We start from the raw sequence: 11,330 nt of genomic DNA on the forward strand, positions 1-11,330 counted from the left end.
AGGAAGGAAGGAAGGAAGGAAGGAAGGAAGGAAGGAAGGAAGGAAGGGAGAAAGAAAGAAAGAGAGAAAGAGAGAGAGAAAGAAAGAAAGAAAGAAAGAAAGAAAGAAAGAAAGAAAGAAAGAAAGAAACGCACTAATAACAATTCTCCCTATACTGTGGTGTAGACAAGAAACCAGTTTTGCTGTGTCAAAATCCTGTGCTTTCCTCCTTTTTTGTGAACCCTACCCTCTGTAAGCCTCTGACATTCTTACAAGTATTTAGCTAGTTACTGGAGGGCCTTATAGAGCCAGAGGGAAAGTACATGCAGTACACAAGAATAACCAACATTAATATGGCAATTTCTTATCCAAGACTGCAGCCTTCAAAGGCACACTCAAACCTGGCTTTGTGGCAAGGATCCGCTATATCTCTAGAAGAAGAATACCGGGGCTGGAGAGATGGCTCAGTGATTAAGAGCACTGGTTCCTCTTCTAGAAGACCAGGGTTCAATTCTCAACACCCATATGGCAGCTCACATCTGCCTTCTAACTTCAGTTCCAGGGGATCCAATTCCCTCACACAGACATATATGCAGGCAAAATATTAATGCACATAAAATAAAAATAAACATTAAAAATTTTAAAAAGAATGCTAAGATGATTTAATCTGTGGCAGGTTTGTTGGAAGCAAGAGGGAGAGATGCTAGGGACTGCTATATTAGAAACCAAGCCACCTCCATAGTCTAGATACATGCATTGCAATATGCCAGCTATAAACAAACTTTAAAAGGAATGTGTGCCGGGGACAACTGGCAACCCTTCTACAAAAAAAGCCCAACATGTGAATCTCAAGGACAAAGCATCAGATTTCTAAGCCCTCTACATCTCAAACACAAAGGACATCCCTGTCAAGACTGGGTAATTGAGCCAAAAACTTTCCTTCTGCCGTCCCTCCATCATGCTTGCCGCTTAGCTCAAGGAAGGAAAGCCACATCCAGGTCAAGGATCTGAGTCTGCAGTCTGAAGGACACCACGTCGACTACTGTCTCAGCAATCCCCAAACAGGAATGCAAGAAGAAGGCTGTAGGTCTGATCCCTCTTCTTCCCTTGGAAGAAGAGGTGGAGGGAGAAGTGGCTAGAGATGTGGTGCAGCTGACAGAGCACGTGCCTATCACACACAACACAGATCCTGGGCTCAGTCCCAGGCACCACATAGAACCACATGTGTCCACCTGTAACTGTGATCCCAGCACTCAGGAGGGGGAGGCAGGAGGATCGGAAGCTCATACAGTGAGTCAAAGGGCAGCTGGCTACGTGAGAGACCCTGCCTCAAAAAAAGAAAAAAAAAAGCTAAAATATAAAGAACAAAAAAAAAAAGATATGGTGAGCAAGGGTGTTCCATCTTGGCAACAAGCCTTCCATCCTCTACCCAGGCAGCCCTGGCTTTGACATGAAAAGCAGGTGTTATGGATAGAGGAAATCCCTCCAGGGGCCGGGAGTAGGGGCATCACAAGGCAAATCAATTAGCCTCTCATAGTTTCAGAGTCTCATCAGTGGGAAGAAGGTGGTGCTACTTAACCTCTCTCACAGGGAGGGTGTCAGGAGGAAACTAATTAAAAAGCACTCTGGGAAACATGGAGAGAGTTCCTTAATGCGTTCAGCTTCGCCGCTGTGAAATACGTCATTATTCCTCTCAGCACAGCTCTCAAAGACACACCACCCCAACAACCAACAGCATCTCTACTTCTCCGCAGTGTGATATACTCACTTCTTAAGAGTGCAGAGACTGAGCCCTTCCCTTCAATGTCCTGGGGAAGCGGCAGTGTCTGAGCTCAGTCAGCCAACAGCATCCTGCAGGGCAGGCGGGTTCCTTTGGAAGGTGCTGCCAAGTTTCACACAGATGTTTTCTGATAGGAAGAAAGGGATATTATTACAGTCATGAACCTTCTTTGAGGAGAATTCCACATGAGACTTCTGTCCCAGGTCACTCTCTTTTGCCTTCTGGAGGTTGGGCTGAACAGACAAGTACATCCCTTGAATCTGTACATACAATGCACCTGAAGGTGTTGGGGTAGAGATGCAAGATGAGGTTTTCGGATGTGGGGGAGGGGCTTAAAAGAGGATGGATCAATGAACACTGCAAGAGAAAAGGGGTCAATAACTGTATCACCAAAAACTCCCACCCTAAAAGGCAAGGCCAGTTACAGCAGCCCACCTCCCGGAAGGGTGGAGCATGGCGGTCCAACCTGGGAAGCAAGACATACAGCTTGACCTCAGAGCCCTTAAAGGACAGCTTCTCGGAGAGCAAGAAGCAGAGAATGATGCTCTGATTGGTGACTTCCGTGCGTCCGGAGAGCAGATCAAATTCATTGGAACTGTTTTTCTAACTTCAAAGAGAGCCAGGGCATGTGAGTTCACAGTTCTGCCACACTGGATCAAGGCAGGCTCTGCACTCCCCAAGGAATCCTTCCTGGTCCTCACCACATGGGGAGGATGGGTTAGGAAGGCTCTGGAAGAGAGAGCTCCCATCACCCACTTTAAAACCAATCTGTGATGTTATGTTATGTCATGTCATGTCATGTTAGTGGAAGACTAGAAGTCTGTACCTGCTGCCCCTTCACTTCACACACACACACACACACACACACACACACACACACACCTGCAACGACACATCCAATTCCCCTCACACCATCCCATCCCGGATTGTAAGCCTACGTCAGGCAATGGTGGAAGCTGTTTAGTGATAAGGATAGATGGTCGAGATGTGTTACCTGATGAAAAGACACAACCTGGCTTAAAATATCTTATTTTCATTCACACCCAGTAGCATATAGGTTAACACATATACATGCAGGCCCAGAAAGGAAAGCCCTGAGATCATTAAAATTAACAACCTCTGGGTCACTTCCTAGAGGCCTCTGGCTGTCGACTCTTATCTTGCCAAAATGATGCAGGCTATTTCCAGCTTCACAGACCAGAAATGAGACCAGAAGTGATTAGACCAAGGCCCCACACCTGGTGAACGGCAGAGCAGGGCGGGGGTCCAGCCCTCCACCGCAGGCAGCTTCTGGTACTTTCGGACATCCGTTTTTGTGTGCATCTGCATCTCCTACAGTAAACGTGCATTTTTTTGTCTTTTTTTTTAAACCAGGAGAAACAGCTACCTTTATTTTCAGCATGATCAAATACGTTAAAGGAAAAAACTGTAATTATTCTAGAAGCAACAAACACAGGCAGAACAGTTGTGATCCTGTTGCTCCTGAAGACCTCATTTTCGGAAGTGTTATCTACTCAACTGTGGGGTAACCAAAGTGTCAGCCTGCGGATATTCAGGCACATTTTGTTCCAACTCCTTTCCTACTCATTCTCAAAAACTAGCAACATTTTTGGAGGAAGGGCATGCTCAGCCAAGGGTGGATAATAACTAGGCACTGTGGCAGACTGGTGACTTTGTAGCCAGACTCACCGATGCTTGAATTGTCTGCTCTCAACCAGCTACTTGACTTTGTGTGAGTCACATGACCTTGGAGGGGGTCTAAGTCTGTGTCCATTAAAACAAAGATGCTGCCACCTCCTTCTAAGAGCCTGTAAAATCACCATTTGTTAAGGCTGATGACATATTAGATGCAGAGTGAATAGAATTTATAATTAGTTACTTTATTATGAAGTTCCAGGTCAACTTCTTTTTTTAATTAAATTTTTATTTTTTTACATTAATTACATTTTATTCACTTTGTATCCCAGCTGTAGCCCCCTCCCTCATTCCCTCCCAATCCCACCCTCCTTCCCTCATCTCCTCTCAATACCCCTCTCTAAGTCCACTGATAGGGAGGTCCTCCTCCCCTTCCATCTGATCCTAGCCTATCAGGTCTCATCAGGACAGACTGCAATGTCCTTTGTGGCCTGGGAAGGCTGCTTCTCTCTCAGGGGGAGGTGATCAAAGAGCCAGCCACTGAGTTCATGTCAGAGATAGTCCCATTCCCCTTACTAGGGTACCCGCTTGGATACTGAGCTGCCATGGGCTACATCTGTGCAGCGGTTCTAGGTTATCTCCATGAATGGTCCTTGGTTGGAGTATCAGACTCAGAAAAGACCCCTGGGCCCAGATATTTTGGTTCTGTTGCTCTCCTTGTGGAGCTCCTGTCCTCTCCAGGTCTTACTAACTCCCCCTTCTTTCATATGATTCCCTGAAGTCTGCCCAAAGTTTGGTTATGAGTCTCAGCATCTGCTCTGATAAACTGCTAGGTAGAGTCTTTCAGAGGCTCCTGTCCTGTTTTCTTGTTTTCTCCTTCTTCCAATGTCCAGGTCTACTTCTTGACTTAAACAGTTGCACAATAAACTAAGATCACTGTCCACAGCTATGTTCCCTGGTAATACACTTTGGTTTTTTCCCCAGTTTCAGGCAGAACTTCCCTCAGCCTTGCTGCTGTTAATAAACAACTCACTATGTGAAGACAAGAATCAAGGGGGGGTGGCTGTTGAAGGGAGCTGGATACAGGGGGAAAAGTTGGTAGTTGCTAAAACCCATCATAAGGGCTGGAGAGATGGCTCAGAGGTTAGGAGCACTGGCTGTTCTTCCAAAGGCCCTGAGTTCAATTTCCAGCAACCACATGGTGGCTCATAACCATCTATAATGAGATCTGGTGCCCTCTTCTGGTGTGCAGGCATACATGCAGGCAGAGTACTGTATAAATAACAAATGAATAAATATAAAACATCAGAAGCTCAAAACACAAATGGAAGGGTGGGCATGTGGTTTAGCAAGCCCCAACTTGGGTCCTCGCTAAGGGGAACTGCTCCCCTAGAAAGTTATTAAGGGAAAGGAGCAGAGAACAGGCAGTGATCTAGCAGGGAAGATTAATTCCACATCTAGTTCTTGGGCTTATAGCAGCAAAGGAGCAGCAAATGCTGATGGGACAGAGTCCAGGTGCAGCCAGAACTGCCACTGTGCTATGTGTCCCCCTCCCTGCTTCTTCTATGAATTCGAATGTTCGAGGATGGTGTGTAGAGAGACAGCACAGCAGTTAAGAGCACTGGCTCTTTTTCCAGAGGACCCAGTTCAATTCCCAGCATCCACGTGGCAACTTACAACTGTCTGTGACTCCAGATCCAGGGGATATACACAGCCATACATGCAATAAAAATAAATAAATCACCAAAAAAAAGGGCTGAATGCAATAAAAATAAATCACACACACACACACACACACACACACACACACACAAAAAAAAGTTTGAATGTATCCGAGTCCTTGACAAACAGGTGAGTTGATTAAGAGATTAAGTCAGTTTTACTGGAGAATTTCATCTCTATGACTCCAAATATGTCCTACCACCTTCATACAGCCTTTCTCTTAAAGAGAAAGCACCTCCCTAGCAGTGCTCAAATCCAAGTCTCTAGAATTTATATATTTTTGTGACCCTGCTCCCAGCATTTAAAAATATATATATTAATATCTTAAAGTATTCAGGAAAATGCTCAAGAGCTTAACGCAGCCCCATCTGAAAGATGTGTGAAATGCTGCCCAGTCAGTCAGTACACCAAGAAGATGCTGCTACAGAATAGGGGGTGGCAGGGAGGGTGATCCAGTAGCTTTGGGGCTCTCTGCTGTGCTATGTTAACAACGTGGTCTCTAGCCAGGGCTGGCCTTGAACTCCCTGTGTAGCCAAAAAGTAATCCTGGATTTCTGATCCTGAGATCACAGGTACTATCTGCCAGTTGTTTGCAGCACTGAGGACCAAAGCTAAGGGATCAAGCATGCTTCGCCAGTCAACTGGGGTGTGTCCCTGAGCACAGATATTTCTAAGAAGAGGAGGAGAGCACTGGAGCCAAGGGGAGAGGCAGCCAGGAGCAGAGAAAATAAGGTTTTGACCTGGATTTACTGACATCTTTTGTCCCCTGTAAACTATCCCTTTTGACCAGGGTCCCACTAACTTCCCATGGATGAACAGTCAAGCCCCTATCACCCTCCCATCTTCCTGGATTTTACAGAGAGAAACTGAGGCCAGAAATAGCACCGAGTGACAAAGCACTAGCAACTCCCACCCTCCAGTGGCATCCAGGATCCCCAACTGCCCTGTTGCTGATAGAGATCAGAGGCCAGCCATAGTCCCAGGCTGGGAGGCAGGATCCCACCTAAATGGACCTACGTGACTCACCATGCTGTTGGTCCAGCAAAGAGCATAACTCATTTTAAGTGTCAACAACACAGCCTGGCAGTGGTGATGCACAGCTTTAATCCTAGCACTTGGGAGGCAGAGGGAGGCAGATATCTGTGAGTTCGAGGCAAACCTGGTCTATACAGTGAGTTCCAAGACAGGCAAGGCTACCCAGAGAAATCCTGTCTCTCCTGTCTCCAAATGCAAAAACAAAAACCAAACAGAACACTGAGCATGTGGCCCATCTTCTGGGTAGTTAGGACTCACCTGTCTCATGGCAAATGGGGGTAGCTGGCAAGAAAGCCTTCTGACTAAACCTGGAGCCTCCTGCCCAGACCTTGGGTGGACAGGAATCATGTGCTGAGGCCACTGACAGGTGGCAGGCAGCCAGGCCAGCAGAGCGGTCTTGTCAGGGACAGGAAGCGGTTGCCGGGCAGTGGGCCAGGAGTGGCTCCATTCAGCAGCCTCCAGACGGAAGCGCCTTTCCTGTCTCCTACTCATCTTGGGGGCCCTTCCTTACCTCCTCAAGGGTAAGCCAAGGAGCCAGCAGCAGAACCTAGAAGCTTCTTCTTGCTGCTTCCCACGGCCCTGGCCCACCACTCTCTCCCAAGGAATAGTTTCCATACAAAAGTCCAAGCAAAGACACCCAGTCTGGAAGAGACAGGTAAGTAAATTTCTGCCAACAGTCCAAGACAATCAGTAGGAACCAAGTAGGAATCCTAGGGTTAATCATTTGCCCATCTTCATCAGCAAGTAAAAGAGTAAACAGAAAAATTGCCCCTTGGGGGGTATGGGTCTCAGAGCCCTGCCTTCTTACTAGTCAGCTCATAGTCAGGGGCAAAGAGTCATCTCACTGGACAGAGGATGTCTCTGGTGAGCAAGGAGCAGCAGCTTCATCCTCCTCCTATGTGTCACATCCAGAGAGGCCAACTGACCCTCCCTTTGGCTGGCTTTCACAGACCACCCAAACCGTAGACCAGCCTCCCAAGTGGCAGACTGCTGGGCAAGGTGAACCTGAGGATGACTGTAACTAAGTGCTGACCACCCTCCAGACAGAAGCCAGAATAATCCAGTTTTAGATCTGTGGCCACTGCCTTTTCACCTGGAGAGGAAAGCCCAAGAGGAGCATAGCTAGTGGTAGACCCTGAATTCAATGCTCAATGTCTAGACACACACAGAGAGACAGACAGACAGACAGACAGACAGACAGATATAGAGAAACACACAATGTCCTTAAGGCAGATAGTTCCTGTCTAGGGTAGGACCCCTCAGTTTGCACAACTTGCCACACATGTCAGGCCTCCACCATGGAACTACTGTGCAACTCCTTGTAGACAAAATAAAAATTAGTATAATGCAGAGACAGATCCTAAATGATAATTAGATTCTCTGCCTTCATTTTTTATTTAATAACAGAAACCTTAGGCTCTGCTCAGCAGACGCAGCAGCTGGCTTACCTATTCAATGTATTTCATAGACTCAAAGACCTTGAAAATCCCTTGAACCTTTATGAGAACAAACTGAGGCTGAGAGAGAGAGAGAGAGAGAGAGAGAGAGAGAGAGAGAGAGCAAATGCCCGGGTTAGAGACAGACAGGCAGATTGTTAGACGAAGTGTGTCCCCAATCTCAGTTTCTTGATGGTCCCTCCAATGATCTTTACATCCCTTTAATACAAAATGACACTTAAAAACAGACAGCTGGACCTGGTAAGGCAACACACACCTATGATCTTTCCTGGGGTGGCTGATGCAGGGGGACTGAGATTTTAAGGCCAGCTTACTTAGCAAGACATTCCATCTCCCCCCCAAAAGATAAATCTATGACATACTTTGGCCCTCCTAAAGCCCCCGCTATATTAGTCAGGGTTTTTCCAGAGGAAACAGAACCAGTAGGATGTATGTATATTTAGAAAGAGATTTATAATAAAGAATTAGCTTATGCAGTTCTGGAGGCTGACAGTTTCAAAATCTACCCTGGAGAGCAGACACTAAAAGCAATGAGCTGGAAATATCCTCCTGGTTCAGGAAGGTCGGACTTTTGGTCTACTCAGGCTTTTAAATGACAGGAGGAGGCCCAACCACATGGTAGCTGCGAGTCTGCTTTCCTCCAAGTCCACTCTCTTAAATGCTGACCACATCCAAACCCGCCTTCCTGGACTGATTGCAAAGGACAATGGCATGTATGTATGGAGATGTCGTGATGACTTTGTAGGCTAACCTAAAAAAACAAAACTTACAAACTGCATGCATTTGTTTGCTCTGCGTGTGTGTGAGACAGAGAGAGGGAGAGACATGTGACACACACGTGAGGTCGGAGGAAATCTCGTGGGATTGTAGGAGCAGGTTCTCTCCTTTCACCATATGGGGATGGAACTCAATTCATCCTGTTTGGCAGCATGCACTTTTACCCACTGAGCCACCTCAACACCCCCCCCCAAAGAAAAAAACAAAAAAACACCCTCACAGAAATATCCATAAAAATGTTTGAGCACTTACCTGTGGCCCAGAAAACTGGCACAGATTAACCACTACACACACCCTAACTGAAAAGTAGCCTCAGCTAATCCCTTCAACACTTCAAATTTACCCATAAAAACTTTTGTTACTGTTAAGAAAACCACAATATATACTTGGAGATAGTTTCTGTATCATGTGATGAAGAGGATGAGGAGGAAGACTGAAGTTTAATCTTAAAAATTTCCCCAGAGAGGCCTGGTAGTACAGGCCTGTAAGTCTAACAAGGAAAGGCTGAGAGATAGGAGAATGTGGCCAGCTCGGACTACATACTGAGTGCAGAGCGACCCAGGTCCACAGAGCAAGACTCTGTTGCAAAACTAACGAAATCCTCAGAGTGAGGGAGGGCTACCTAGACACATGTATGGTGCCCAGCAGAAAGAGACACAGACTTGGACTGCACGAGGGGTATGACTGACGAGACTTGGTCATCAACAGCCTTGTTCTGGAATTACGGATGGGGAGCAAGGGGCTCTGTGCTAAGATTCCTGGGTGGGGTCAAATGACCCGGGCAAGTCTTTCCAGATGAGTCTGTGATCCTGCTTCTCCTAGAAGGAATAAGCCCGAGAGAAATGTAGCAAAGAAGGAGAGGAGGCTGTGGGAACAAAAAGTTTGAGGCAGACATTCTGTCACCCAGCTTCCCATGTAGATTCAACAGGGAAAACGGCCATTCCCTTCTCTGCCCAAAATAACTGCATGGTGTTACTGATGAGGAATGGCTGTCATGTTCCAGCTGGGTACATTTCAGCTGGGACGTGATGCCTGTGCGTGTAATCAGCCGGGGAGCATTTGACAAGTGGGGAACAGGCAAAGTGCAAGGCTACCTGACGTCTACATGTGCCTGCTTCAGCAACGCTTAAAACTCCACAGCTACAGTATCTTCAAATAAAAAAAAAAAAAAAAAAAAAAAAAAAAAAAAAACCTCGCATGCACTTGAGAATACTTCTAAAACCGTTACTCACTCCTATTTCCTTAAAAATAACAGAGTACATAAAACCCAAATCGGGAGAAACTATAAAAGACACACGATCCAGTTTCTTTACCAAGACAACAATGACAAAAACAACAAGAAAGGTATAATAAAAAAAAAAAAAGCAGAAAGAAGGGAGCGAAGCCCAAAGGTCAAAAATTTAAGTAATATATCAACCAATCTCAACACACATGTTTACAGAACCCAACTTAACTTAAGAAACCACAAAATCAAGTTCTAAGTGGTCGGGTAGTACATGAAGAGACGGTGGCACTAAAAATTTAAGGCCACTCTGAACTACACAATGGGACTCTCTCCAAAACCAAAACCAAAGAAAACTACAAGACAACTAAGGAATTGTGACGCCTGATTGGCTATCTGATATCAAGAACTGTTCGTCTTTTACAATGCTGGTATTTGAACAAGTTTACAGAATTCTTTATCTTCAATATATGAAATGTGTACAGACGAGATAATAATGTCTGGAATTTGCTTCAACACAATTCCAAGGAAAAGAGAATTAGATGGGTACAGATAAAACAGGAAAGGCCATCTGTCAGCCGCTCTAAAATGTTGTATATGTCTAAGGCCATTATACTACTCTACCCACCTTTGAGTTTGCCAGATAGAAACCTGTTTATACTCATAGGTCAGTGCTGCTGCCGACCTTACCCAGAGAAACTTCTCTCTGCAGTGGGCAGCAGCTAATGCAGAGACTGATAATTGATTAAAGCGCTGAGCGTGTCAAGCCCCCCCCCCCCAAGGCTCAGTGAACATTGAAGAAGGTAGAAAGAACGTAAGAACCAGAAGATGGTTGGGGGGGCAGGAGGAAGGATAGGTGCTGTGAAACGCTGTCTTCAGGACATGACATGACCTTTGCTCTCATGGTCTCACTGCAGCTACCGTTACCTGTACTAGGTCAAGTCCCCGAGATCAGTCAGCACCCAATGGGTGGCCACCAAGTGGACTCAGTGGGTTATTAACCGAAAAAGAGGACAAGAATGGGAGAGGGTGACATGTTAGGGGGTGCCAAGGAGGAGTGAGAGAGAAGTGGGGGCTGGAGGGGGAGGCGGAATTGGTACATATGACCAAGATGCAGTTTTCGCATGTATGAAGTTGTCAAAAAACAAATAAAAGATACTCTATAATAAAAGAAAATAGACCGTTTTTCTCAAGTTGAGATAGGGTTGTATTCATTCAAATTCTGAGACAAACATAATAAAACATCAGAGATTTCCATAAAAAGAATGGCCTGTTTCTATAAATTATGACAGGGCAGGAGTGACCACTATGCTTAATACCGAACAGAGCTCCTGGGAACAGAGGCACAGGGACAGTGAAGTAAAGAAACTAGGAGGAAAAAAAAACATTTGATGCTTTCTGATGTTTTATTTTTACATAAGCTATAAAAAAAAAAACAGGTGTTGTCAACCTGGCAATACAGCTCAGGGGCTGGCAGCACTCACTGCTCTTGCAGAGAACCCAACTTCAGTTCCCAGCACCCGTTCAAGCTGCTCACAACCACCTCTAAATTCAGCTCCAGTAAACCCAACACCCGTATCTGGCCTCTGCCGGTACCCATATACACGGCATACATTCACACAGACATACATAGATACATAAATAAAAATTCAAAAACAAAGAAGGAAGGAAGGAAGGAAGGAAGGAAGGAAGGAAGGAAGGAAGGAAGGAAGGAAGGAAGGAAG

General features: G+C 45.8%; 1 protein-coding gene and 1 long non-coding RNA gene across 4 annotated transcripts in view; one reads left to right on the forward strand and one right to left on the reverse strand.

Annotated features, from left to right (window-relative positions):
• The window catches only part of LOC129673963 (uncharacterized), a 4,072-nt gene extending 916 nt beyond the window's left edge, over positions 1–3,156 (forward strand). Inside the window, exon 3 of one of the 2 annotated variants that reach the window (XR_008719753.1) lies at positions 3,134–3,156. This is a non-coding gene — a long non-coding RNA (uncharacterized LOC129673963). Of the gene's footprint in view, positions 1–352; positions 629–3,133 lie in introns of those variants that run through there. The other variant, XR_008719752.1, reaches the window with a different exon arrangement.
• The window catches only part of Znf697 (zinc finger protein 697), a 38,403-nt gene that overhangs the window by 9,015 nt on the left and 18,058 nt on the right, over positions 1–11,330 (reverse strand). For both annotated transcript variants that reach the window (XM_055603864.1, XM_055603865.1), the window contains exon 2: positions 1,748–1,886. The gene's annotated coding sequence lies outside the window, so the exon portion shown is untranslated. The remainder of the gene's footprint in view (positions 1–1,747; positions 1,887–11,330) is intronic.

This window comes from Psammomys obesus, unplaced genomic scaffold (genome assembly GCF_907164565.1).
Source record: "Psammomys obesus unplaced genomic scaffold, mPsaObe1.curated_primary_1811, whole genome shotgun sequence".
Lineage (NCBI taxonomy): Eukaryota > Metazoa > Chordata > Mammalia > Rodentia > Muridae > Psammomys > Psammomys obesus.